This window comes from Callithrix jacchus, chromosome 13, assembly GCF_049354715.1.
Source record: "Callithrix jacchus isolate 240 chromosome 13, calJac240_pri, whole genome shotgun sequence".
Classification (NCBI taxonomy): Eukaryota; Metazoa; Chordata; class Mammalia; order Primates; family Cebidae; genus Callithrix; species Callithrix jacchus.
Window position 1 is genome coordinate 13,416,227 of NC_133514.1, and position 27,989 is coordinate 13,444,215.

General features: G+C 44.4%; 1 long non-coding RNA gene and 1 other non-coding gene across 2 annotated transcripts in view; one reads left to right on the forward strand and one right to left on the reverse strand.

The window, feature by feature from the left end:
• The window catches only part of LOC103787443 (uncharacterized), a 41,976-nt gene extending 18,384 nt beyond the window's left edge, over positions 1 to 23,592 (forward strand). Inside the window, exons 5-10 of the long non-coding RNA XR_004732641.3 lie at positions 296 to 827; positions 9,946 to 10,154; positions 12,564 to 13,384; positions 18,175 to 18,291; positions 21,775 to 21,854; positions 22,817 to 23,592. This is a non-coding gene — a long non-coding RNA (uncharacterized LOC103787443). The remainder of the gene's footprint in view (positions 1 to 295; positions 828 to 9,945; positions 10,155 to 12,563; positions 13,385 to 18,174; positions 18,292 to 21,774; positions 21,855 to 22,816) is intronic.
• LOC118146972 (U6 spliceosomal RNA) lies at positions 17,173 to 17,279 on the reverse strand. The gene has a single exon (XR_004733155.1). It is a non-coding gene; the product is annotated as a U6 spliceosomal RNA (small nuclear RNA).
• Positions 23,593 to 27,989: the final 4,397 nt, after the last annotated feature.

Here is a 27,989-nt window from a genome sequence, read left to right on the forward strand (position 1 = left end):
CACCTCTTGAGGAGAGACCCATTGACTTGGGAAAGAAAAAAACCTGGTTGTCATTTTATTATTGTCACATATTGATAATAATTATACCTCACATTCCCCCTGTTCCATCCATTCAATGAGCCAAGGATTCATTCATTTAGCAAATACTTAAGAGTTAGGCATTTTGGCCATACTTACATCTGAATAGGGCTTCACAGTTTTCAGAGGAACCGAAATACTGAATCCAGTTTTTGACTTGGTGTTCTCAACAACCGTGCATGAAGCCTAGGTGTGTTTGATTACTTCCATTTTTCAGATAAAGCAATAAGAGGCTGGGAGATGCATCCAAGTCTCTGCCTGGGCCAGAGGTCATTCAAACCCAGCTTTGTCCTGGAAGCACATTCTTTCCACTCACCACCCAGAACACCATCTTCCTCTCTCTCTCAAAATTTCCAAGACTGGAGAGGAGGACCGCCAGCCAGATAGACTTGCTCTGAGGTACCATGACTTTTGCATGGGGTGACCACAGCTGAGGCATTTTAGGGTGAAAGGCAGCACTATTAATAATTATCCTGGGGTGGCAGGCATGAACCAGGAATACTGTACAGAGGGTCATTTCACCCACAGATGGCCAAATAACTGGAACCCAAGTATTTTGTGCTTTTCTGCAAAATCATGCCTTATTTTTTAAACTTCCTACCTCTTTGAGCAAAACCAACAAATGCTATCAGAGCCACAAGGATATGAGCAACCCACAGCTCCCCAGGAGAAGGCATGAGGGCGTCTATGTGCAACATGCAACTGCTCGGCTGGCTCCTGGAACCTGGCCCATTCCACCTGAACTGAAGGTATCTGGGGTATGGGTTTGGGGTTGCTGGGCAGAGACTGGCAAGGAGATGGTCCAGCCATCCCAGGTGTCTCATTTCCCTCTCCTGCTGTATCACTGGCTGGGGAGGCAGGAAGACCACATTCTGGAGAGTGTGGGACTGGGAATCCCTGGAGTGAATATTGGGCATCACTGTAGCCCTTCCTGGGCAGAAATGCCAGGCCTTTGTACCCCACCTGCCTCAGTCACTGGGTGCTGGGTGTCCAGGAAGCATGCACTGGAGAGCAGCACAGACTGCTGGGATTCACTCGGGGTGGCTGCAAAATATTACGGAAATACCAGGGAAAGTTAGAAGATTATAGTCTCAAGCCTTTTGGAAGGTGGAAAAGTTTTAATGGAACAGGTTGAAGGCAACCAGTTAATTAGGTTAGAATTTTAAGTCATAGGGTAAAAGATTAGGGACAATAAAGCTTTCCCAGTTAAGTCTGCTTACCCCAAGTCCCTTTGTCTCTACGTTTACTCATGTAAACTTCGTGCTGGATGGTCCTCTCAGGGGGAGGTTGGAGGGGAATTACCTGTTAATGTTGTTTACTCTGGGCCCTGGGATCAAGAGCTTTTATCATTCATAAAACCACTATTTTAACCATGTTAATTATCCACAAGCATGTTGACTTAGAGCCTCTGTTATTAAATCTATACTGAATACGTGTGAGGAGGTACAGGGAGGCATGGTTGGTTAGCTGCAATCGCCCTCTGAAAACAGTTGATGACCATTCCTAGTCCTCTTGAAATCATTGTGCTGGGTGTGAGAGTGCATTTATCCATCCGTCATTGACTCAGGGTCTGCAGGACAGACCTCCACAGGTGGTGATCAACGTCTCAGGTGGTGACCCCTACATGGCTGAGATCTCAAGTGGTGACTCCGAGGTGATCGAGGTCTCAAGAGACCTCTTCAGTTGAGGCAGATCCAGAAGGAGCTGAGAGCTGGCAGCTCTGTGCTGACCCTGATCCCCACAGCCAGGCCCTAAGGCTTTCCTTTAAGGGGAACCTGGGTGGCACATCTCATACCCCTTCAGGCTGTTATAGAAAGAACCAGAAAATGGAAAGAAAATGTCTATTTAAAATTAGATATGGTTTCAGGATTTAAGGGACCCATATCTGGTGTAGGTTCTTCCCACTCATTAGTTCATGTGACCCTGGATATGTCCCTTTCCCTTTCCTTCCCTGGAACTCACTGTTCTCATCTGTAAAAGTGAGAGAGCCAAATTAGGAGCTTGCCCGGCTCCACCCTGCTGTTCTGTAATCATGATGTTGTTTAATACCTGGGCTGGGCAGAGTTCTTTGCCTGTTAGAGTGGGTTGGAGCAAGCCTTTCCGCTCTTGGTTGGGGATATTTGTTACAGGCTATTCAAAGTAAACTAGAATACCCCCCAGAGAATACCATTTTAAATGGAGCTGCAGAAAAATTTATTGTGACTGGTAAGTGGCTAAAGAACAGAAAATCCCTAGGGAGTGATCAGAGGCCACTTGTCACCCTTGGAAAAGATGTAACCATTCCATTAATGGGAAAGAGCACGTGGAGTTGTGGTTAATAACAGTATTGTGCCAAAGTTAGCATCTATGGGGAGCAAATTGTGTTATTCCTATTCTTTGGATTTTACTTCCTTCCTGAAAACCCTTCACCAGCCTCTTCTGTGTCTTGCAAGCATCTTCAAATGGCAAGTTGGATGTGAAAGCTTTTAGAAACGAATGGATTATCTGTAGCTTTCCATTACTCTTATCTCCTGTTCCAAGGTAATTAAAAGATGGCTGAGCCATTGAGTAATTTCAAGCGTTTTGTCCAGTTATCTAATCTGCAGTATTTATCTTCTCTGTATTGCTGAATATCTTCTTTTCTCCCAGTCGAAGAAATCTAGGAGGCTTCACTTTTTTGGTAGATTGCTGACACCGGGGATGGCAGGTTGTCCTGGATCGTGAGTCCCAGGCAGTCAGGTGTCAGCAAGGTGGACTGGGAGCTTCAGTGACAGGTTGGCATCTTAGAACATTCCACCGCTGACTCCTTGCAGAATGGGTGGGGCATAGAGGGAGACCCAAGGACTTGGGGAGTCAGGAGTCTCTACAGCTCACAGACGCAGAGTTCTGTCTTCTTGTCATCTGCTGGAGAGAGATTCAGGGAGCCATCATTTCTGCCAGGCGGGGAAGCCCAGATGCAGCCCCTTTGGGCAGCATGGCCAATTCTGTACTGCTCATCTTCAGTGGTAAGGAGGGGACAGGGAGCCAAAGTCTGGGGGGCTTGTCCAGTTGGCAGTGGTCATTTGGGGGCTATAGTTGAGGCAGCCCCTGAAGGAGCAGAGTTTTCTAGAGGTGACTTCCAAGGTGTGCTTTGAGGAAAATGAGGGGTCTTGAGGAATGGAGGGGAGTGGGGTTCCATAAGGAAATGCCAGCGCAGGACTCAGCGAGGACTCACATATGCTGGGAGCCAGAGCATGGCTGCCACCACAGCCTGAATGAGGTTGGAAGGCAGATGCCATGGAATGACCCCTGGTGATCAGAAGTGCTTTCTCTCCATTTTCTGCTGGGAATCTGATGAGTCGGACTGGGAATCACTACAGGTACTTGAGCTAGTGGGGAAATGCCAAAGTGCTGTACATTTCTTGCTTAACGTCAGCAACCCCTTCCAGAAACCTGGATCTCTAACTCTGGTAATATCCTAGACAGTTCCACAATTTCCAGTGTCACTGCGCTGCCCCTGATTGAGCCCTTAATGTTATAAACTTGGCCTGTTACAAAGAACTTCTTACCAAGACTTCATGGCTCAATCTCCTCTTCTGATTACAGCACCTTCACTGCTTCCAAAGTCATCCAAACACAGCTAGGGCTGGGTGCGGTGGTTCACATCTGTAATCCCAGCACTTTGGGAGGCTGAGGTAGGAGAATCGCTTGAACCCAGGAGGCGGAGGTTGCTGTGAGCTGAGATCATGCCATTGTACTCCAGCCTGGACAACAAGAGCGAAACTCCATCTCAAAAAAAAAAAAAAAAGCACATAACTAGGAGCCGTCCTCCTGCACACACACCCTCCGAGTCACACCCGCGCCTCCAGGTGAGCCTGAGACTCCTCAGCAAGCACTAGTTCCTCACTTGCCTCCCCATTCTCATCTCCGGGATCCCCACTCCCTTCAATCTGATGGGAAGTCACAGTTTTAATTTGCCACTGTTTTTGTCTTGATCACTGTCCTCTGGATTCCAATCTCCCTTTTTCCTCCTCCTCCTCTGACCTCATCTATAGAACTCTACCATCTCTAAGGCCTAGTCTGAGTGTGGCTTGGTTCATAAAGTTTCCCAAGATTTCTCTGAGCAGAATCTGGCTTTTCCTCTGCCGCCACAGCACTGCGACTGCGTGTAACTCAGTTTGTTCTGTTCAGTGTTTTGTTCTATCCTCCCTATGATCTGCTGGTAATTGAAGGACAGGGAAGGTGTCTGATCGAGCTGTACCTTGGCTTTCAGAGACAAGTCGTTCTACCCCTTGTCTTACTGTTCTCTCCCCTGAAACTTGGACATCATTTATTTTTCTCTTCCTCCTCTTGCTGATCTTGGACCAAGATCCCTCCTCCAAAGGTCCTAATTGTGATTCTCTGGAGAGCCAGTGCTATTCTGCTTCATCTTCCTCTGAAAGGCAGTAATAACAGGCTATTTCATCCATCCTTTTCCTGCAGCAGACGCTGTGATCACACAAGAGTTCCATTTTATCTGTCCTAAAACTCAGTGTGGTAACCCACTGAGGTCAGGAGGGCTGAATCCTGGGAAAAGCCCCATAGCCCCATTTGGCAGACGTGAAAAATGGAGGTGAATGACTACTTCTTGGGGATGTTAAAGAGAAAAAAATCAAACTGCTGGTGAATGAGTGTCATGGGTGATGACTCTCTGGGGCTGGTATCACACAGGTGGTAAACAGCTGTGGGTAAAGAAAGGCAGATTTATGAGAGAAAGTAAGAAAATTCGTTGCGAGATAGCAACCGGCAAGTCAGCAAGAGAGGAGCGGACTGCAAGGGGGTTTTATAGGATGGTGCTTGTGTTGGAGAAAGCTACGCGCAGTACTAATAATGCCAAGGTCTCAAGTGAGCTAACTTGCATTCTTCTCTCAGCCGAAGGTCTGGTGGTAGGTGGGCACAGGATGATTGTGAGTTATCTGTGCAGGGGGCTCCTGCGTCCTAGACCATGAAGAAAGGCAGATTTGTAGCTTCTCTGGCTTCTCTCTTCATTGTCCTCTGCTCCCACCAGCTTGACTCTTTCCATTATTAGGAATCTACAATGAGGACTTCTGTTGAAAGCTTGAAATGCAACATGTAGATGGTCCTTGGCCTGTTATATGATTGCTAGATGCTTTTGAAAATGTCACTTTACCCCCCACTTATAATCTATAATGTTAGATATAAGCGTTCTCAAAAATACTCATCTAACTGCCTGGAGAGTGTGAGGAATGGCAGAAGGTAAGTGACCGGCCCAAGGTCACATAGCTAGTGGGTGCCACATTGTGTATATGACACAACATTAACCCAAATATAGAGAGAAGAGAGAAGAGGAAGTTCTGTCAGAAGCTAGGGAGGCGGAGGGCATGCAGATTTCCTTCCAAAACGGGTAGACCTGGCCTCTCTCAACGTAGTACTGAGTTGGTTGCCACAGCCACAGGGATCGACTAAATTGGTCACCGAACTCAGTCACCCACACCTTCTCCCAAAACAATATGTGTAACTGTCTCAGACTCTCCCTCTGGGACATCGCGCCAGAGCTAGCCTGCAAGCACTGCCACTATAGACAAGGGCGGTGTGAAAAGACCTGGCCAGTGGGGCAGAAATGCTCCCTCTGGGCCACCTTGAAGACTAACTGGGAGGATTAAAAGAGATAGTGGTTGCAGAGGGTGCCCTATCTCTCCTGACTAAACATTTAATGATGATCACCCACATGAACTACTTTATTTTTTTAGAGATGAGGTCTTACTTTGTTGCCCAAGCTGGAGTGCAGTGCACGGTTATAGGTCACTGCAGCCTTGAATTCCTGGGCTCAAGGGATCCTCCCACTTAGCCTCCCGAGTAGCTGGGACTACAGGCATGTGCCACCATGCCCAGCTAATTGAAAAAAAATATTCAGAGACAGGGTCTTCCTGTGTTGCCCAGGCTGGTCTAAATGACTTTTCTATAATCTCAGAACTTGCGTCTGGAAGGAACTTTCCAGTGAGGGAACCCTGTGAGGGAACCCTGATGGATGGTCTAGAGTAGAGACTTGCTCCTCAGGGCCTGGGCGGCAGAGCAGCTGCATCAGTGTATTGTGCGTGCCTGGGATGCTGTTCAGGTGATCTAAATGCTGCTCAGGGTTCTGTAGGGAAGGGTCCTAACCATTCGCTTGTCGTGAAGCTTTGTGAGTTACTCCCTGTGCCGAGTTGAGTCCTTCCTCTCATGATGTGCACGTCTTGGTTGGGATTTGGCCTTTTGGTGCAACCACAGTCAGTCTTTCCTGCTTTCTCAAGGGCAATTGCTCAGTCATTTGAAGATAACCATCATCTGTCTCCTGAGTCATCTCTCTGCCTAAGAAGGCTGCTTCCTTCAGCTGTACATCGTGACCCACGATTTCCTAAACCTTCCCAATCTTGCTCCCCTGCCTTTGGACAATTTTCAAGTTTATAATTAATGCAGAGCTTCCTTTCTGAAAAGATTAGAATTGGTTTATGACAACGAGAGCAAAAACACAGCAAGGTTGATTGCTGCAGTGATCTTTATTCTTGCTAGAAAAGGGAAATTTGGATTAGGAAAAATGTGGAAGCAGATGTGATCACTGTAAGGGTTAATAAAATTGATGTAATTCAGCATAGAATTTGGCTCTGAGCATCTAAACAGCAAAAGTAAAAAGAAATGAACAATAAGTTATGGATATTTGTCGTTAAAAAGGAGAATGCATACAAGACTCTCGTGGGAAATGTGTTTTTTTCTTGACTCTAAGCTTCTCCTGCAAGTTTTATTTATTATTTATTAAATTTACATATTCTGAGACAGAGTTTCTCTCTGTCGCCCAGGCTGGAGTGCAGTGGTGTGATCTCGGTTTGCTGCAACCTCCGCCTCTGGGTTCAAGCAATTCTCCTGCCTCAGCCTCCTGAATAGCTGGGAATACAGGTGTGCACCACCATGCCCAGTTAATTTTTGTGTTTTTAGTAGAGATCAGGTTTTGCTGTGTTGGCCAGGCTGGTCTCAAACTCCTGGTGTCAAGTGATTGAACTGCCTCGGCCGCCCGAAGTCCTGGGATGACAGGTGGGAGCTACCTCTCCCAGCCCTGCAAGTCTTTTTAAAAAATAAACGATTAATCTTGGAATAATTTTAGATGTACAGAAAAGTTGCAAAGATAATACCAAGTTCCTGTATATTTCTCATCCAATTCCTTCTAAGGTCAACATCTTCTAGAGCCTTGATACATTTGCCAAAACTAAGAAACTAACATTGGTACGTAACTGTTAGCGAAACTCCAGACTTTATTTCGGTTTCAGCGGTTTCCCCACTAATTCCGTTCCAAGATTCAGTCCAGGATATCACGTTAGCTTTAGTCATCCAGCCTCCCTGTTCTCTGATTTGTGAGTTTTTCAGGTTTTTCTTCGCACAGGGTTTTTATTGCTGTCCGTCTCGTTCTTCTCGGGAATGTTGAGTAATCTCCTTAATAAGAAGATTTATAACAAGAGCAGAGTCACCTTTCATACTTCATCTCTTGTGATGCTCAATGAAGGTTGATATTAAACAACCCAGGGCGTGTCAGTGAAAGATGACTTTGTAGACTGGGCCAGTGGGGGCTTTCTCGTGGTTTAACCTGGACAGTAGATAGGAGTGAAGGCACAAGTGGGTGACTCTAGGCCTTCCTTCTTAAACATTGTGTCTCTTAGCAAGGCTTTCTAAAAGAGGTGGGAGTAGGTAGTCCAGGGTTATATTCTCTGACAGTGGGCTGAATGGATGCTAACTGTATCGCTGATTAAGAACAATTCCTCACCTTATAGGAAAATGGGTGACATATGATGGTTCCTCATCATGCTGATATAAAATCTGCCTGCTTTGTTAGCTTAAAAATGTACTCAGAGTACAATGCAGAGTTCCCACCTTCCCCCTACCCGGTGCCGCCCCAGTTTTTTCTCCTTTCCATTAAACTTAGGAGTTGCATTTCTCAAAGATTTTCCCCCCAAGTCGTTGCTACCTGAGCATCAGGGAACAATGCCAACCCAGTCCCCACAGGAAGTGGGCCGTGGCAGTGCTGTGGTGATCCGGCAGAATCAGCCACTTAAAAAGGAGCTGGGAAAGGAATGCATCAAAACAGACTGGAAAATGTGGATTATTCAGGGACAAACTGAGACTGTGGTCTGGTTGAAGGAAACTTTCTGGCAAAGCAGCCGAGTCCTCAGCTGGCAGAAGAATCTCTCACTGCTGATATAGCAACACCTTGGCCTATTTCACATGGTGCATTATAGAATTTTGCAGCCTTGACAATGGGAATGAGTTCGTTCTAGAGGAATAAGAGTTTCAGATATCCAATAAGCAATATGGTATTATTTGGGTAAAAATATCCATCTACAGAAATCTGAGGCCAGGTGATATACAATCTCAGATGGCTTCTGAAAACCACTACTGCCTTTCAAGGATGAAACATTCTTTGTTATGGGAGTTATACATTAAAAGCTCTAATTTAATTCATTAAGTATACCCTGGGGCATTGATATGGGGATTGTAAAAAGAGTAGAAATGGCCAGGCACGGTGACTCACATCTGTGATCCCAATACTTTAGGAGGCCGAGGTGGGCGGATCACAATGTGGGGAGTTCAAGACCAGCCTGACTAGTATGGTGGAACCCCGTCTCTACTAAAAATACAAAAATTAGCCCGTTGTGGTGGTGCGAGCCTGTAGTCTCAGCTACTCTGAAGGCTGAGGCAGGAGAATCGATTGAGCCCAGGAGGCGGAGGTTGCAGTGAGCTGAGATTTTGACACTGCACTCCAGCTTTGGTGACAGAGCAAGACTCCATCTCAAAAAAAAAAAAAAAAAAAAAAAAGTAGAAATTTCAGTGTGGTTGGAAACTGTGACATACATTCAATTTAACTTAACAAATAATATTTTGTGGGCATGTCACATGGCTGGTACTGTCCCAGGCTCCAGGGATATAGAAATGAGTAAGACAAAGTTGTCAATTTTGAGGGTTTAATGGCTTAAAAGGAGACAGCATCACAGAAGTTCCACATCATGTGTTGACTCAGTTCTTCCAGGTCGACGTGTTTACGGTTATTTACATGTTCTTTACATTGCTTGGGTTTTGCAGCTATTATGGCCTTTTTTGAATTGTAATATCTAGAAAACCAGTGAAATGAAGAACAGGGGAACTTCGTATCCAAACCCACTGGAAACAGTGAATGCATTAGGGGAATTTGAGAACAGAAGCATTCCTAAAGTGCTACGGCAGAACTGATAGCAGCTATTTCACCTGACCTGGGGGGTAAAGGGACAGCTTCCTGGAGGAGGTGACGCCTGAGCTAAATCCGGAGATACAAGAAGCACTGGAAGTGGGAGGCAGCAGCATCGATAGGCACACACTGGAAGTGGGAGGCAGCAGCATCGATAGGCACACACTGGAAGTGGGAGGCAGCAGCATCGATAGGCACACACTGGAAGTGGGAGGCAGCAGCATCGATAGGCACACACTGGAAGTGGGAGGCAGCAGCATCGATAGGCACACACTGGAAGTGGGAGGCAGCAGCATCGATAGGCACACACTGGAAGTGGGAGGCAGCAGCATCGATAGGCACACACTGGAAGTGGGAGGCAGCAGCATCGATAGGCACACACTGGAAGTGGGAGGCAGCAGCATCGATAGGAACACACTGGAAGTGGGAAGCAGCAGCATCGATAGGAACACACTGGAAGTGGGAGGCAGCAGCATCGATAGGCACACACAGGCATGCAGCGACACTGTTAGAGCCACAGCAGTTCTGTCCTGTTCAGAGGTAACCGTGCATTGGCAGGTGGTTCCATGAAAACAGTAAACTGTGCTCCGGAGCTTGCACTCTGACCTCGGCTGATGGGGACTCACAGATGGTTCTCATCAGGGTCTGACCCTTTCGTGTTTTAGATAAATCTCACTGATGACCACCTGAAGGATGAGCTGAATGGGAGACCGAGTGGACACTGGAGCCTCTGGAAAGACGTTGGTTGGAGAGCACCGTCATGACCCCCTGTCCTTTCCTCTCTGCTGGGATCATTGACCAGTAAGACAAACGTGGCTCCCTGTTGGAGGCTGGAGAGGGATCCCAAACACATCTGGAGCTTTGAGCGTGAGAGGTAGTGTGGGCAAGGGCCAGTGGAGGGTTGCATTGGTGCATCATTATTTGCAATACTGAGGGAATGGCCAAGGACCTGGAAGGAAGCCAGACTTTCTGGCAAAGCCAAGGCCAGAGCCTACTGATTCAGAGGGCACAGGCTGCAGATTCCAAGGGTCTTAGTCCCTCTCAAGAGGAACTGCCCTGCTGGACTGAACTGCTCTCCTTCCATGTGGAAAGGACTGGCCCTTCCAATGTTCCTGAGATCCTGGGTGTCCCCTCCGGGGCTTCAGTCAAGAGGCCCCTGCTTGCCAGGCTGCTGGGCCCCGAGTCACAGGGGAAACAGTTCCTCCTCAAGTGGCCAGCTGCCCCGGCCTGCAAGAACTTGACATCCAGACCTGCATTAAGTGATGGAAGTAGGCAGAGAAAGGCCCTGAACCATTTAGCAGGCTCGGTGGCTTGAAGGAAAACCTAGCCAAAGCCAGGCTAGTGAGTGCTGGTTCAGACTTGGGAAGAAACAGGAAATTTAAAGCCATTGTGTAAACCTTACTGAAATATTAGACTGTATTGCAAAGGAATGGTCAAAGAGCCCCCCCCAAAAAAGTTCCTGGAAATAAAAAAAATTATTTTTAAATTAAGAAAAGATGAAATAGGTTAATAACCCCCAAAAATGGAACAAACATTGATTTGGTAATTTGGGCAATCAAAAGAGTGACCAGATCACTGATTACCTGTGGTCCCAGCTCAGCTATTAAGTGAATCACAGGTATTAAAAACAAACACACAAACAAAAAAACAACCAGTGAAGTCAGTGTCCATCTTCTCGAAGGCTGTGTACGTACCGCATTTTCACAGTATCATCTTCGGCAACATTTCACTGGACAGATTCAGTTCTTCTAGATCAAAGCATCTACATGGATGGAATTTGGTATCTATTATGGTCATTTTTGTGTTGTGATATCTAGAAAACCAGGGAAAGGAAGAACAGGAGATCCTGCTAAAAGGAGATCATTCGCATCAAAACCTATTACAAACAATAAAAGCAGCAGTTAAGGGAACATTTATAGGATGAAACGTGTTGCAGCATTTCCCTAGTTTAAAAATGAGAGATGGCTCATAAGTGGTTCACAGAAACATAAAAATGGAGATGAAAGCCGGGTGCGGTGGCTCATGCCTGTAATCCCAGCACTTTGGGAGACTGAGGTGGGCGGATCACGAGGTCAGGAGATTGAGACCATCCTGGCCAACATGGTGAAACCCCGTCTCTATTAAAAATACAAAAACTAGCTGGGTGTGGTGGCGCAGGCCTGTAATCGCAGCTACTCAGGAGGCTGAGGCAGGAGAATCGTTTGGACCAGGGAGTCGGAGGTTGCAGTGAGCTGAGATCCTTCCACTGTACTTCAGCCTGGCAACAGAGCGAACAAACAAATAAACAACAACCCCCCCCAAAAAAAACAGAGATTAAAACAATAATGTAAACACCACAACCCAAATATAGAATATGCAAATACAGAATGTGACTCCGTGTGCTGGAACAAGTAAAATTGTACCATTTGTCGAAAGAGGAGTGCGAATAAGGGGATGAGAGTAAATAAATGAGAAACTGGATTTTAATGAAAGCGATCTATTTTCCCCGGTCCCTAATAAGTCGTTATAAAACTTCGTCAAGTATAAAATGCAGCCTTCAAAGTTCTGGTGGTGTTCCCAGACAGGGCACACAAACCTCTTAGTCAACTTCCACCTGATTAATTTTGTTGCTAATGGCAGAGACAAGACTGAAACTACAGCGACCCCGTTCAGAGTTCCGGAGTCCTCATAGTAGGAAAAGGTGTTAGTTACACTGTTGAGGGGAAGCTTGTAAAACCAGCCAAAAACAGATGCTAAATGGATACGGCGCTAAGCAAAACGAGTTACTGAAAAACTTGTTTAAAAAATGGTGCCGTTGGAGATGACAGGCAGTATGAAAGAGCTGTTGCAATCATGCGAGGCTGGTGGAAACTCCTGACGTAGGCAGGGTATGAATTGGCTCATGGCACAGGTGTGATGCATACATGAGGGAAAAGAGCTTAGAGAATTTTGTCTTTTTCTTTGGTCACTAAAACAGCATGTGCTCAGAAAAAGATTTTTCATTTAGTTGCTGATTAGTTTGTGAGCTGTGGTAGAGATATGCAAATATGTGTTGGGATCTTCTCTGAGTGTACTTACCTATGTGCCTAGCAAGGCAGTGCAGCGATTGATAAAGGACTTTTTTTTTTTTTTTTTTTGAGACAGGATCTTGCTCTCTTGCCCAGGCTGGAGGCAGTGGTCAGATCATGGCTCACTGCACCCTCAACCTTCTGGGCTCAAGGGATCCTCCCACTTCAACCTCCTGGGTAGTTGGGACTATAGGCACAAGACACCACGCCTGGCTAATTTTTGTACTTTTTTGCAGGGACGGGATTTTACCATGTTTGCCCAGGCTGGTTTCAAACTCATGAGCTCAAGGTTACAGGCGTGAGCCACTGTGCCCAGCCTGCTCTGCAATGTGGATCCACATGTGAGTCTTCCCTGAGAACAACTGGTAGCCAGTGGTATTTAGCCTTCTTGATCTCGATTCAAGATTGATGAAAATAATGAAAATTGTGACTCTATGCAGATTGTACCCACTGGGTACCTAGTATAAGACATTTTAACACTCAAGTACCCAAGAGAAAGCACCGCTCAAGAGTTTTTGAAAGCAGGAATGAAACAGGAACAGTTCTTCGTGGTGCTGATAATACCATAAACTGTTTCTGAGGCTCCAGGTGCTTTGCCCGCTGGTGTTAGCCCTGTGTTTATTGTTTTTAGAGCTGGAACCTATTGCCTCAGGGCTGAGTGACCGTGAATTTTCATATCGAGGATAAGATACCAACTTCCAACAGAACACTGGTGGAAAGTTTGTCTTTTTTCTAACATTGGACGATTTCCTTCTCAGGGAGAAAGGAATCAATGATGTATTATTTGGCATATTTTAAAATTACCTCCAGGGGCTGCAATGGAGCGTGAACAGCTACTTTCCAAAGAGTAGATTAGGAATCCATTGAGCACCGGTGCCAAGCCCAGTCATGCCTCCAACTCTTCAGTGTGATGTGCTTATTGACTTAGCATCTGACAGAGCTGAAAGAGCCTTCAGTGAGTCATTCTGCACGATCTCCGTGTCCCTGTTCAACCCAAATATCTGGCACTCTCCGACAGAGCCAACCTCTTGCTGCCCTGCTCAACAACTCACAACCGGTAAGTTTAGGTAAATATAGAAGAAGCCGGTCAGATGTGGAATCCTGTGACACAAACGATGTCATCAATCCCAAGGGTGAAAGAATTCCAACTGTCATTTTTCTCATTGATCTGAAATGAGTGGTATGGATTTTATGTATTGTGATTTTTATCATAACATTTACAATGAATCTCTTGAGAAATGACCTAAAATTTGTGCTCGAAATGCCCATTAAGTGGTCTGTGTATGGATAGCCAAAGTTAGAGAAATCTTGGTTTAACCTAACAGATCTTGTTAAAGAAATGCCCTTCATGGTCCAGGTGCGGTGGCTCACGCCTGTAATCCCTGCACTTTGGGAGGCCGAGGCGGGTGGATCATGAGGTCAAGAGATCGAGACCATCCTGGTCAACATGGTGAAACCCCGTTTCTACTAAAAATACAAAAAATTAGCTGGGCATGGTGGCGCATGCCTGTAATCCCAGCTACTCGGGAAGCTGAGACAGGAGAATTGCTTGAACCCAGGAGGTGAAGGTTGCGGTGAGCCAAGATCGCGCCATTGCACTCCAGCCTGGGTAACAAGAGCGAAACTCTGTCTCAAAAAAAAAAAAGAAATGCCCTTCCCTTCCTTATGGGGTGAAGTACATTTTCTTATTCTTCTAGGAACATTTCTCTCCTGAGAGGATCTCTATTAATCAGGTTTTTTTCCAGAGAAACAAAACAAATAGGAGATATGTATGTATATATGTATGTATACAAAGAGGTATACCTTGGAGATGTTGCTGGTTTAGTAAATATTGCTATAAAGTGAGCCACATGAAATTTTTCTTTTCTCAGTGCATGGAAATGTTATGTCTGCACTATATTGTAGTCTATTAAGTGTGCAATAGCATTATGTCCAAAAAACAATATACATACCTTAATTAAAAATACTTCTAAAAATGCTAACGATCCTCTTAGCCTTCGGCAAATCATAATCTTTTTGCTGCTGGAAGGTTCTGCCTTGATGTTGATGGCTGCTGATTGATCCGGGTGGTGGTGGCTGAGGGCTGGAGTGGTGGTGTCAATTTCTTATAATAAGATGACCATGAAGTTTCTCACATTGATTAACTCTTCATGGAAAGATTTCTCTGTAGCATGGAATGCTATTTGACAGCATTTTACTCACAGTAGGATTTCTTTCAAAATTGGAGTCGGTCTTCTCAAACCCTGCTTCTGCTTTATCAGTTAAGTTTATGGAATATTCTAAACGTTGGTTGTCATTTCAACAATGTCCACAGCATTTTCACCAGGAGTAGATTCCATCTCAACAAACTGCTTTCTTTGCTCATCCATAGGAAGCAGCTCCTCATCTGTTCAAGTTTCATCACGTGGTTGCAGCAGTTCAGTCACATCTTCAGGCTCCACTTCCAATTCTAGCTCTCTTGCTATTTCCACCACACCTGCAGTTCCTTCCTCCACTGAAAACTTAAACTCCTTCAAGTCGTTCTTGAGAGTTGGAGTAAATTTCTTCCAGAGTCCTACTAAGGTGGATATTTTGACCTTCTTCTATGAATCACACATGTTCTTAATGGTATCTAGAGTGGTAAATCCTTTCCAGAAAGTTTTCAACTTACTTTTCCCAGATGCATCAGGGGGATCATTATCTATGGTAGCTATAGCCTTGTGAAATGTATTGCTTAAATAATAAGACTTGAAAATCAGAATGACTCCTCAATCCATGGACTACAGAATGGATGTGTTAGCAGGCATGAAAACCTTAATTTCCTTGTAAATCTCCATCAGAGTTCTTGGGTGACTTGGTACACTGTCAATGAGTAGTAACATTTTGAAAGAAATTTTTTTTTCTGAGCAGTAGGTCTCAACAGTGGGCTTAAAATATTCAGTAAATCATGTCGTAAACAGATGTACTGTCATCCAGGCTTCGTTATTTCATTTACAGAGTATAGGAAGAGTAGATTTAGCATAATTCTCAAGAACCCTAGGATTTTCAGAAGGGACAATAGCATTGGCTTCAATTTAAAATCACCAGCTTTATTAGCCCCTAACAAGAGAGTCAATCTGATTTTTGAAGCATTGAAACCAGGCATTTACTTCTCTCTAGTCATGAAAACCCTAGATGGCATCTTCTTCCAATACAAGACTATTTGGTCTACCCTGAAAATCTGTTGTTTAGTGAAGCCACCCTCATCGATGATCTCAGCTAGATCTTCTGGATAACTTGCTGCAGGCAGCTTCTACAGCAGCACTTGCTGTTTCACCTTGCACTTTTGTGTAATGAAAATGCCTTTTTCCCTTAAACCTCAGGAGCCAACCTATGCTAGCCTCCAACTGTTCTTCTGCAGCTTCCTTACCTCTCTCAGACTTCATAGAATTGATTAGAGTTAGTGCCTTCCTCTGGATTAGGCTTTGGCCTAAGGGAATGTTAGAGCTGTTTTGGTCTTCTATCTAGACCATTCAAACTCTCTCTACAACAGCTATAAGGCTGTTTCCCTTCCTTATCATTAGTCTGTTCTCTGGAGTAGCTCTTTTAATTTCCTTCAAAATCTTTTTATTTGCATTCACAGCTTGGCTAATTGTTTGGCCTAGCTTTCGGTCTATCTTGGCTTAGACATGCCTTCCTCACTAAGTTTAACCATTTCTTTTTTTTTTTTTTTTTTTTTTTTTTTTTTTTAATTTTTTATTGGATTATAGGTTTTGGGGTACATGAGCAGAGCATGCAAGACAGTTGCGTAGGTACACACATGGCAGTGTGCTTTGCTTTTCTTCTCCCCTTCACCCACATTTGGCATTTCTCCCCAGGCTATCCCTCCCCACCTCCCCCTCCCGCTGGCCCTCCCCTTTTCCCCCCAATAGACCCCAGTGTTTAGTACTCCCCTCCCTGTGTCCATGTGTTCTCATTTTTCATCACCCACCTATGAGTGAGAATATGCGGTGTTTCATTTTCTGTTCTTGTGTCAGTTTGCTGAGGATGATGTTTTCCAGATTCATCCATGTCCCTACAAACGACACGAACTCATCATTTCTGATTGCTGCATAATATTCCATGGTGTATATGTGCCACATTTTTCCAATCCAGTCTATTATCAATGGGCATTTGGGTTGATTCCAGGTCTTTGCTATTGTAAACAGTGCTGCAATGAACATTCGTGTACATGTGTCCTTATAGTAGAACGATTTATAGTCTTTTGGATATATACCCAGTAATGGGATTGCTGGGTCAAATGGAATTTCTATTTCTAAGGCCTTGAGGAATCGCCACACTGTCTTCCACAATGGTTGAACTAATTTACACTCCCACCAACAGTGTAAAAGTGTTCCTTTTTCTCCACATCCTCTCCAGCATCTGTTGTCTCCAGATTTTTTGATGATCGCCATTCTAACTGGCGTGAGATGGTATCTCAATGTGGTTTTGATTTGCATCTCTCTGATGACCAGTGACGATGAGCATTTTTTCATATGATTGTTGGCCTCATATATGTCTTCTTTCGTAAAGTATCTGTTCATATCCTTTGCCCACTTTTGAATGGGCTTGTTTGTTTTTTTCCTGTAAATCTGCTTGAGTTGTTTGTAAATTCTGGATATCAGCCCTTTGTCAGATGGGTAGACTGCGAAAATTTTTTCCCATTCTGTTGGTTGCCGATCCACTCTAGTGACTGTTTCTTTTGCCGTGCAGAAGCTGTGGAGTTTCATTAGGTCCCATTTGTCTATTTTGGCTTTTGTTGCCAATGCTCTTGGTGTTTTGTTCATGAAGTCCTTGCCTACTCCTATGTCCTGAATAGTTTTGCCTAGATTTCCTTCTAGGGTTTTTAAAAATATGGAACGCTTCACGAATTTGCGTGTCATCCTTGCGCAGGGGCCATGCTAATCTTCTCTGTATCGTTCCAATTTTAGTATATGTGCTGCCGAAGCGAGCACGTTTAACCATTTCTAACTTTTTTTTTTTTTGAGATGGAGTCTCGCTCTGTCACCCAGGCTGGAGTGCAGTGGCATGACCTTGGCTCACTGCAACTTCTGCCTTCCTTGTTCAAGGGATTCTCCTGTCTCAGCCTCCCAAAGAGCTGGGATTACAGGCACGTACCACCATGCCTGGCTAATTTTTGTATTTTTAGTAGAGATGGGGTTTTGCCATGTTGGCCATGCTGGTTTTGAACTCCTGACCTCAAGTGATCTGCCTGCCTTGGTCCCCCAAAGTGCTGGGATTACAAGCATGAGCCACTGTATCTGGCCTCTAGCTTTTAAGTGAGAGATAAGCAATTCTTCCTTTCACTCAAACACTTAGAGACCATTGTAGGATTATTCAATGGCTTAATTTCAATAATATTGTGTCTCAGGGCATATGGAAACCCAGGGAAATAAAGAGAGATGAGGAAACAGCCCGTGGGTGGGGTAGTCGGAACACCCACATTTATTGATGAAGTTCACCATCTTCCATGGGCATAGTTCATGTCCCACCCACCACAACAATGACAATAGTAATGTCACAGGTCACTGATCACAGATCACCACAGCGATATAATCATAAGAACAATGTTTAAAACATTATGAGAATTTCCAGAATGTGACACAGACTCACAATGTAAATACCCACTGTTGGAAAAATCTTAATGATAGAATTGCTCAACATAGGATTAACACAAACCTTCAATTTGTAAAAAACACAATGTCTGCAAAGTACAATAAAGCAATGCTCAGTGAAATGAGATATACCTGTATGTAGTGTGTGTGTGTGTGTGTGTGTGTCACATATCTCATGTATGGATGGATATGGAGGAAGAGATATATTATAAGGAATTGGCTCCTGTCATTACAGAGGCTGAGCAATCCCAAGCTCTGCAGTTCAAAGGCTGAGAAGCAGGAGAGCCAATGGTGCAAGTTTCACTCCAAGTTCCACGTCAGGAAATCAGTGTTCCAGCTCCAAGGCCATCAGGTAGATGGAGAGAGTAAATTCCCTCTTACTCAGCCTTTTGAAAATTTAGGCCTTCGATTGATGGGATGAGGTCTGCACACACTGGGAAGGGCAATCTGCTTGACTCAGTCTACTGATTCTAATGTCAGTCTCATCCAGAAACACCCTTATACACATACCCAGAATAACATTTAACCAAATATTTGGGCACCCCATGGAGCAGTCTGGTTGACATGTAAAATTAACCATTGCAGGGTCCTCAGCCCTCCTGAATGTAAGATTACATGTGCATTCCAGCAGTATCTATGCCCGATGTGGATGAACTCAGCAGAGAATAGAGCTTCAATTGAAGGACCAGAGCCCGCACAATCACGTTAATATGCTTCTAGTGTGACTGTACCATCAATTTTCTGGGTCTGCCTGGAACCTCGATGTTTCTAAATCACTATCCTCAGAAAAGGACTCACTTATCAGGGTCCTTAATTGCAAGTAACAGACACTGATTCTGACTGACATTAGTAGCAAAGTAATTTATTAAGTTGGGTAGCTCACACCCACTCACTGAGAGGAGGTCCTGGAAAACTGGACTTGAAGGCTACATAAGCGGGAGCCGTGATCAAAATTACTTTTGTAGGATTGGTTCTATTTCTGTGTGACTGTCACTGCTGCCTCTGCCACCATATGGAGATAGCACATCCGACACTTCTAGTTGTGGATGAGCAATAGCCATTGTTGCTCCGGAGTTCATTGTTGGTCCAACGCTGCCAGATAGAGCCAGTCTGAGTCCCCAAACTGATGAAGTTGGAGTCGGATGCTGGAGGGCAGGAAGCATCCAGCAGGGGAGAAAGATGTAGGCTGGGAAGCTTCGTGCCTCTCTCCTTCTCACGTTTCTCTGCCTGCTTTATGTTGGCCAGCAATGATTAGGTGGTGCCCACCAGATTAAGGGTGGATCTGCCTTCCCGAGCCCACTGACTCAAATGTTCATCTCTTTTGGCAACACCCTGACAGACACACCCAGCATTAGTACTTTGTATCCTTCAATCAAGTTGACACTCCGTATTAACCATCACGCCAAGTGAGGCGGGGCTACTAAGAAACGGATTACAAACGTTGCAGCGGTTTTTAGTAGTGTGTTCAGGGGAGAATCCTCGATCAGTTGACATTGGAGCAGGGACCTGAAGGTGATAGGGAATGAGTGATGGGGTTGTCTAGGGGAAAGCCTTCCATTTTCAGATTAAGGGGGGTTAGGTTATTCTGGCAAATCCTGTTCCTGAAAATAACTAAAATGTTGGAGTTTTAAAATACACTTTTTATTTTGGAATAACTTGAGGCTTATGCAAACATTCTTAGGGCAGTATAGAGAGCCTCCATCTACCCCTCACCCAGTTTCCCTGATTGTTAATATCCTACAGGACCAGAGGACATTGGTGCCAGTCTATTAACTCCAGGCATTATTTGAATTTCACAAGTGTTTAAGTTACCATCCCTGTCCTGTTCCAGGATCAAATCCAGGATGCACATGGCATCTACTTGTTATGTCTCCTCAGTTTCTTCTGATTTCCGACAGCCCGGCCTTGCTCTTCCTGACCTCGGCAGTTTTGAGTACTGGCTATTTTGTAGAATGCCTCTCAATTGGATTTTGTCTGATTCCCTCCTTCCTTCCATCCGTCCGTTCTTCCTTCCTTCTTCCCTCCCTTATTCCCTCCTTCCCTCCCTCCCCCCTTCCTTCCTTTTCCTTTCTTTACCAATTTAAAAAAAAATGTGTTGAAATACGCATAACTGAAAACTGCCATTGTAACCATTTACATATGTCCATTTCGGTGGTATGAATACATTTATAATGTGCAGCCGTCACCATGATCCCTCTCCAGGACGCTTTTCATCTTGTAAAAATGGTACCTAACCCATTAAACAGCAATTCCCTTTTTCCCTTCCCCTACGGCCCCTGGCAACCCCATTCTACTTTCTGTTTCTGTGAATTTGTGTTTTCTCGGTACCTTCTTAGTAATGGAATCATATGATAGTCACCCTTTTGTGACTGGCTGATTTCACTGAGCATAGTCCTCAAGGTTCATCATGCAGTAGCATGCGTTAGAATTCTCTTCCTTTTCTGGCCTGAGTCACATGGTGCGGATGCACCACACTGTGTTTGTTTATTTACCCGTCGATGGATATTTAGGCTGTTTCATCATTTGGCTACTGTGAACAATGCTGCCATGAACACTGGCCTACCAAGTGTTTAATCTGAAATGTTAGCTAGCTAATATATTCACATGGCCCAAAGACGAAAGAACGAATACCAGTGGAAAGTCTTGCTCTCACCCATGTCCACGTCACTCAGTTCGCGTCTGCAAGCTTTGTTATCAATTTCTTAGGTGTCCTTCCAGAGGCATATGACTTCCCTTTCTTTTTGGCACAGATGATGCTGTCTATCCTCTATACACTGTTCTGCACCTGTTTTTAAGTACGTTTCTTGGAGATCTAAGTTAAGAGTATTCTCGTTTTGTATGGCTGCATACAGTATCATTGTATGGATGTACCATATTTTATTCAGCCGCCCCTGATTGATTGACATTTAGGTGCTTTCCAAGCCTGTGCTTTAGGAACATGGCTGCAATGAATAATCTTGTAGAACTGTCGTTTTTTGTGCGTAAATACATTTGTTTGATACATTCCTGGAAATGGAATTAGTCAAAAGACATTGCATGAGTAATGTGTATGTATAGAGTCAAATGTATATAGATAGATGTCTATATATATCTTGGAATTACTCACATATATATGAGGGATACATTTAGCCAAATTGCCCTCCATGGAAGTAGTTCCAGTTTATGCTCCCATCAGCAATATGAGATTGGCTGCCTGCATGACCTTGCCAACGCGATGTGTCATCCAAGATTTTGACCTTTTCTAATTGGATAGGTGAAAAAGTGTTTCTGCTATCCAAAAAAAGACTCGTCCAAGAATGTACATAGTAGCCTTTTAAAACTGTATAAGAAACACTGTGCCAGCTAAAAGAGAAAGGGCTGTGCCAAGAGCAGTGGTGTGTGCCTGTAACCCCAGCTACTCAGGAAGCTGAGGTGGAAGAATGGCTTGAGCCCAGGAGTTTGAGACCAGATTGGGCAACACAGTGAGACCCCGCTTCTAAAACGTAAGACTGTGAAAATCATGCAACTCCAGGGCATCCGTCTCAGTGCCCATCTCAGAGGGGCCGTGGAGGACAGTGGGCAAGGCAGCACCTCCAGGGTCCAGGACAAGGGGCCAGAGAGGCCAAGGGGCAAAAGGGATTATTTCAAAGGCAGAACCAGGGGTTGCTGGCCTGGCACACTGAGGAGCTCAAGACTGCCAGCCAGAGTGTCTGCTCTGTTCACTTTAAGTGGGATATGGTATGCATGTTGTGGATGGGTGACTACTTTTCCTTTTTTCTGAAAAATGTTGATTCACTTATTCTATTCCTTCCTTGATACTGTTGAGCAGGTGAATGAAATAATGTGGTTTCTTTAGCTTACAGGTCACTAGACCTTGAGAAGGCACATTTGGACCTGCCATCCTGGACTTTGAGCCGGATGTGGCAACTGGATCAGGTATTGGGATGCTGGGGATCTCTGGGCAGGCTGTGGCAGACACCGTAGGATCCTTGGTGAACATTCACCCCACTTTCCTTTGGCCTCTTCTTTCTTGCTTGCTGGTTTTGCTGGGGGTGGGTAGCATTTGCCCAGCTGAAAGTCATGAGCAGTGATGGATTTATCCTGATCCAGAAGGCTTCAGGGCAATGGTTTGCTTTTCTGGTAAAAAGAACAGATGAAACTGGTCCATCCTTTCTCTTGTCTACCTTGAGGAGCTGCAACAGCTATCTGGTAATGATGAGGTGACAACTAAGGATGACAGGACAGAACAGGAAAAAGGAGGCTGGGCCTTTGGTCTTACTGAGCTTCTGTATCAGCTCTGCAATTCTGATTTCCAGAGTTCTTGTTATATGATATGATTAAGTCTTTATTGCTGAAGCCACAATTAACATCAATATTCCATTGCTTACAGCTGGGAGCATTCCTAATGTATACACATGAATGGCTAAAGTCTCCTTTCTTAATATTAATGTTTTTAAAAGTGTCATAAGCTCTGATCAGTTCAGACAACCAATCTCAGGTTCCTCCCCTAGTTTCCTTGAGGGTTGATTACACAAACCACCCTACTTGCTGTGTCATTTTTCAAGAACTGTGAAGGGTCTGAGATTTTATACTGCTTGCAAGCTAATGAGTCAGCTTGACAGAATTTTATGGATGCTGGCAGAAGACATGAGGCTCCTGGTTCAGAGACAAAGGACTTTGTTACTCATTGCAATGACTATGGCCAGAATATCATCATTTATACTACTTCCCTGAGCCCCAGGTTGTGAAGATGTTTAGATGATGCCTTTATACAAAGTGGGGTTCATTTCAAGAGAGGAAACCCAAGCCTAAGTAACCTGAATCTTTTATAATGAGTTTAATTAAGCCTGTCCAACTTACACCCTGGAAGGAGACATTATCTTTTTTATTCTGCACAGAGAACAAATACGCCTTGGCTTCTGCTTCTGAGGACCTATCTCTTTTCCAAAGCTGTTCATTGTATAAACATCCTTGGAAAGATACTCTGGAACAAAGACAGTGATAACCTCTGCTCTAAGATGTGCACAAAGGTGAGAAACCCATGGAAATTCTCTCCCAATATCAGACTGTATTCTTAGTTACAAGTAATAGAAATGGACTCTGGATGGTTTAAGCGAAAGGAACTTGTTAAACCAATGTAAGATATAACCTCTTCAGAGAACTACATATATGGCAATATCTAGTTAGCCTGGGGAGGCTCATAGGGAAAGACCTATCAATTCTACTCCTAGGAATATACCATCTAGGAACCCTGGCATGCAAAGACCAGAAAAAGACGTATCAGAGGGTCTGCAGCAGTATTATTTATATTAACAAAACATTAGAAATAACTCAAACGTCTGGTTATAAGGGAATGTACAAATCGTGATACAGTCTTTCAGTAGAATTCTATTAGAGTCTCGGCAGTAAGAATGAGTGAACTAATAGCCACATGCATCATCCTGGAATAATTAATAATCATAGTGTTGAGTGAGAAAAAGCCAGCTTCAGAAGGATACATAGAGTATGATACCATTCATATGAAGTTTAAGGATATACAGGATGGCCCGGCGCTGCAGCTCACGCCTGTAATCCCAGCTTTTAGCAAGGCAGAGGCGGGAGGATAGCTTGAGCCCAGGAGTCTGAGACCTGCCTGGGCAATATAGCAAGACCCTATTCAAAAAGAAAAAATAAAGAATATACAGGATGATGCCATGTCATGCTCAGGGTTCCCTAATATGTAGTAAAGTATTAAAGATGCATGAAAATGGGAATATCAATTCCAAGCAGTATGTTGTCTCTCTATGGGGAGGCAAGCAGGATTTAACTAATTTATCCAAGTTTCACATTTAAGTCTTATTATTGATTAAAATTCTCTAAGAAATAATGTTGATTAGCTTAGTAGAAGGGTAGAGACATGCAGACCTGAGTTCAGAGGCCACTGAGCCAGGACCAAGGGATATAATCCCAGCACATTCCAATACAGAGTGGGTCTGGGGAGGACACAGCTGTTGTCCTGCTGAAGACTACACCCTCGGTACCAGCACCAGGAGCCCTGGCTCTGGACAGGAGTTGCCGCCCTAGCACTTCACCACTCTTCCACCAGGGGCTCAAATATCATTGAGAATCATCTGTGGTTCTTGCTTCCTTGCCTCACTCACACCTGTTTCAAAGTCAAGGCCATGTGATCATGCTCTAGCGGCAGGAGGACCGGAAAGGTCACCAGCTGGCGTTTTTGGCCCCTGTAGTGGGAGGTAGCCTCTGCCTCTCACTAAAATTCATAAGATTGGGAGCACCTCAAACGTTGGAAGGAGGTTCAGAGGCTGGGTGCTCCAAAGAGTGGCAGTGTTCCTGACAAAGACCAACCCATGTGGTCAGGTGGAGTGTGTGAAGAAATCATCCTAGGAAACAGGAATAGAAGAAGTGAAAACATTGAGGTGGTGTTTTTCTAGATTGTAGGAAGAAAACAGTGTGAGGTAAAATTTCATAAGCTGAACTTTACCTGGTTACGAGGAGTACGGAAATGTCAATCCCTCTGTCCATGGTTGTTTTCTAATGAGTTATTTTTTAAATTAAACTGAAGCGATCTCCTTTGTTAGTGTGTAAGCTCTTCAAAGTCTAGGACCATTCCTTACTTTGGAGAGATGCCATATTTGCTCTGGGAAGCCAAGGGCATTCAGGGCAGGGGGAACTGGGCATGAATCCTGAGTCTGCTGCTGCTTAGCTGAATGGCAGTGGCTCCATTAGACAGCCATTCTCAGTCTTGGCATGTTTGAAGCCATCCCTGTACACTTTATAAAATTAGTCATGGAAGAAGGAAGGGGAAGAAACTAAGATAAATACTGAATGTGCTTGCTTGCAGCACACGCAGTATTAATCATGAGGGCAGCCTGCTCTCTGACCTGCTTCCTCCTAGCTGTTTGGTGCCTGTTGCCTCAGAATCACGTAGACCCTGCAAGATTATAGTTCCCCTTAACTGCTCTATAGATAACAGCCTGAATGTTATAAAGTGTTACATTTTCCATTTGAGATATTCTCTCAGGTTCTGCATACCAATGAAGCTACTGACGTCAGCTGGTCTGAAGGACCTCACAGGAGCTGACTCACCACAGAATGCAGTTTCCACATTCTGATGATTTCATCCTTTCTCCTCTAACCAATCAATGACCTCAATTTTCCAGCCCCTTGCCCTCCATGGTCCCTTAAAAAACTCCAGCCTAGAGCTCCTCAGGGTGATGGATTTGAGGGCCTCCTTCCATCTCCTTGCTCGGAGCCCTGTGATCATTAAACTCTTTCTCTGCTGCAAACTCTGCTGTCTCAGTGTAATTGGTATGTTACTGTGCAATGGGCATACCAACCTGTTGGTCCTGTAACATACTCATGAGCAAAATGGAGCTTGCATCCACTTCTCTGTGTGGTAAAGATGAAATTTAACATGAATAAAATGATGTTCCATAGATGTTCAGTAAATATTTCCTCCCTTCCCTTGGCCTTAGGCCCTTTCTGTTTCTCTTCAGGATGTAGCACTGGGCTTAGAAAGCCCTTGGCTGGTGTTTGCTGAATGAACTTGTTTTCATCATAACATTTGTAGACATGCTTCTTCCCTTTCTGTTTATAGCTGCCATGTGTGAGCTTATCTATAGCCCCTTTGCCAGCTTGGTATAATTCCATTTTTCATGGGCAGCCTTCAGAAAATTCTTATGTGCCAATATGACTTCCCTGTTGCTACTTTTCTTCATTCACTAAACAATTCATTTAACAAATGGAAAGACCAGATATGTGCTTGGCTCCAGTGGTAAATGACATGGATTTCACTGCCATGAAACTCGCAGCTACAATCAGAGGGACAGGCTTGACAATCTGCCCCCGCCCCGAATGGTGAACTCAGACAATGCACAGCTCTCACAGCCACCTAACCCAGCAGTTCAACATATGCAATTTTATTCTGCTGTTATAATATATAATTCTCAGGGTTTTCTAAAACAAAACAAAACAAAAAGAGAAGTTTTCAGTTAATTACTGTTTAATTATCAATATTTTGAGAAAATGTCATTCCTATATATATCTCCCAATATGCCCAAAGCACAGCTTTTATTTACTTTTATTTGCCAAGTCTCAGTGGTCTTTTGGGTAGGAATTAGCCAGGTCCCATTTTAAATTTCCTGCTTCATGTAGTTTCGAAAAGCTCTACTTCCAGTTTTATCTCTACCTCTTCCCACTGAGAAGGATCATGACTACAACAGCTGCCACTGAGCACTGATTATGAAGACGGCAGTGAAATTACTGTATCAACAGTCTCATTAATCCAATCACTCGAGATAAACCCTGGTGGAAATTAACAGTGGCTGTAATGTAGCAGGGGACTGGCCCACTGGAAGCACAGGACGGACTGCTGAGCCCATCTGGCTCCAAATTCTGATGTTCAATCCTGCGGAGGAAGGGAGGGAAGATGGGAAGGCACAGACTCTGCTTCCAGCAAGGCTGTTGAAAACAGGTGAGGCTGTGGAATGCAGTAACCGTTAAAACGAATGAATCAGGGCTAATGTATGGACAAAGCTCTAAACCATCATGGAAAGAAAAAAAAAGGCAAGTTGCAGAATGATGTAAAAGTTTTGAAATCGGCAACTATTTATGATATTTATATGTGCGTACAAGTTGCAGAGGGTACGAAACCTTTTGAAATCTAAACGACTCTATGGTATTTATATGTGCATACTTAAACAAAAAGCTATTAAATATACATGGACACAACAGGGTCTGAATTCAGGATAGTGGTTGTCTCTGGGGAGGGATGAAGTTTGTGGGAGCTACCTGGGGACTCAATGTTGCAGTGCTTCAGTGAAAGACAAGAAAGAGCTGAAGCAAAAGGAAGGAACAGGTGTGAGGATGGGAGCTTTGCTACCCTGTGAACACAGCCAAAGTGATACAGTGAGAAGTGGACGGAGCTGGAAGGGAGACCTAAATCCAGATTTAGAAAACCAAGTACCCCATGTTCTCATTTAAATGCCCTTAAATCATATGAGAACATGGGGTATTTGGTTTTCTGTTCCTGAGTTAGTTTGCTAAAAATAATGCCCTCTTGCTCCATCCATGTTGCTGCAAAGGACATGATCTTGTTCTTTTTTTTTTTGAGATGGAGTTTCGCTCTTGTTACCCAGGCTGGAGTGCAATGGTGTGATCTCAGCTCACAGCAACCTCCGCCTCCTGGGTTCAAGCAATTCTCTTGCCTCAGCCTCCTGAGTAGCTGGGACTACAGGCATGTGCCACCATGCCCAGCTAATTTTTGTATTTTTAGTAGAGATGGGGTTTCACCTTGTTGACCAGGATGGTCTCAATCTCTTGACCTCGTGATCCACCTGCCTCGGCCTCCCAAAGTGCTGGGATTATAGGCCTGAGCCACCACGCCTGGCCGATCTTATTCTTCTTTATGGCTGCATAGTATTCCAGGGTGTATGTATGTACCACTTTCTTTTATCCAGTCTATTATTGATGGGCAGTTAGACTGATTCCGTGTTTTGCTATTGTGAATAGTGCTGCAATGAACATATGTATACATGTATCTTTATAACAGAACACTTTATCTTCCTTTGGGTATATACCCAGTAATGGGATTGCTTGGTCTAATGATTTTCTGCTTTTAGGTCTTCGAGGAATCACCACGCTGTCTTCCACAATGGTTGAAGTTATTTGCGATCTGCTTGGATTTTAAGAAAAGAGAGTAGCCATCCAAGACAGGAAGAGACTGTGTGGACAGCAACAGCAAAGGGCTTGGAGGAGGAAGAAGAGAAGAACAAATGACAGAGAAAGCACGGAAGGAAAGAGACCCAGACACAGTCAGTCAGCCAATCCCCTGCTACATTACAGCCACTAACAAGGATTGTTTGTGCTGTGGCTGGGTTGTGAGAACCTAGGATGAGTTTCTGCAACCATTTCTGTGAAATGATGTGTTTCTGTGAAAATCCTTCCTCCATGTACATGAATTCATTGTGAAGACCCTTGAGAGAGGGATTCTTAGCAACTCAGGAGAGCTTTAGAGCAGGTATTGTCAAGCTGGGAAAAGAGTGAGATGCTCCCAGCAAGGGATCTCTGTAT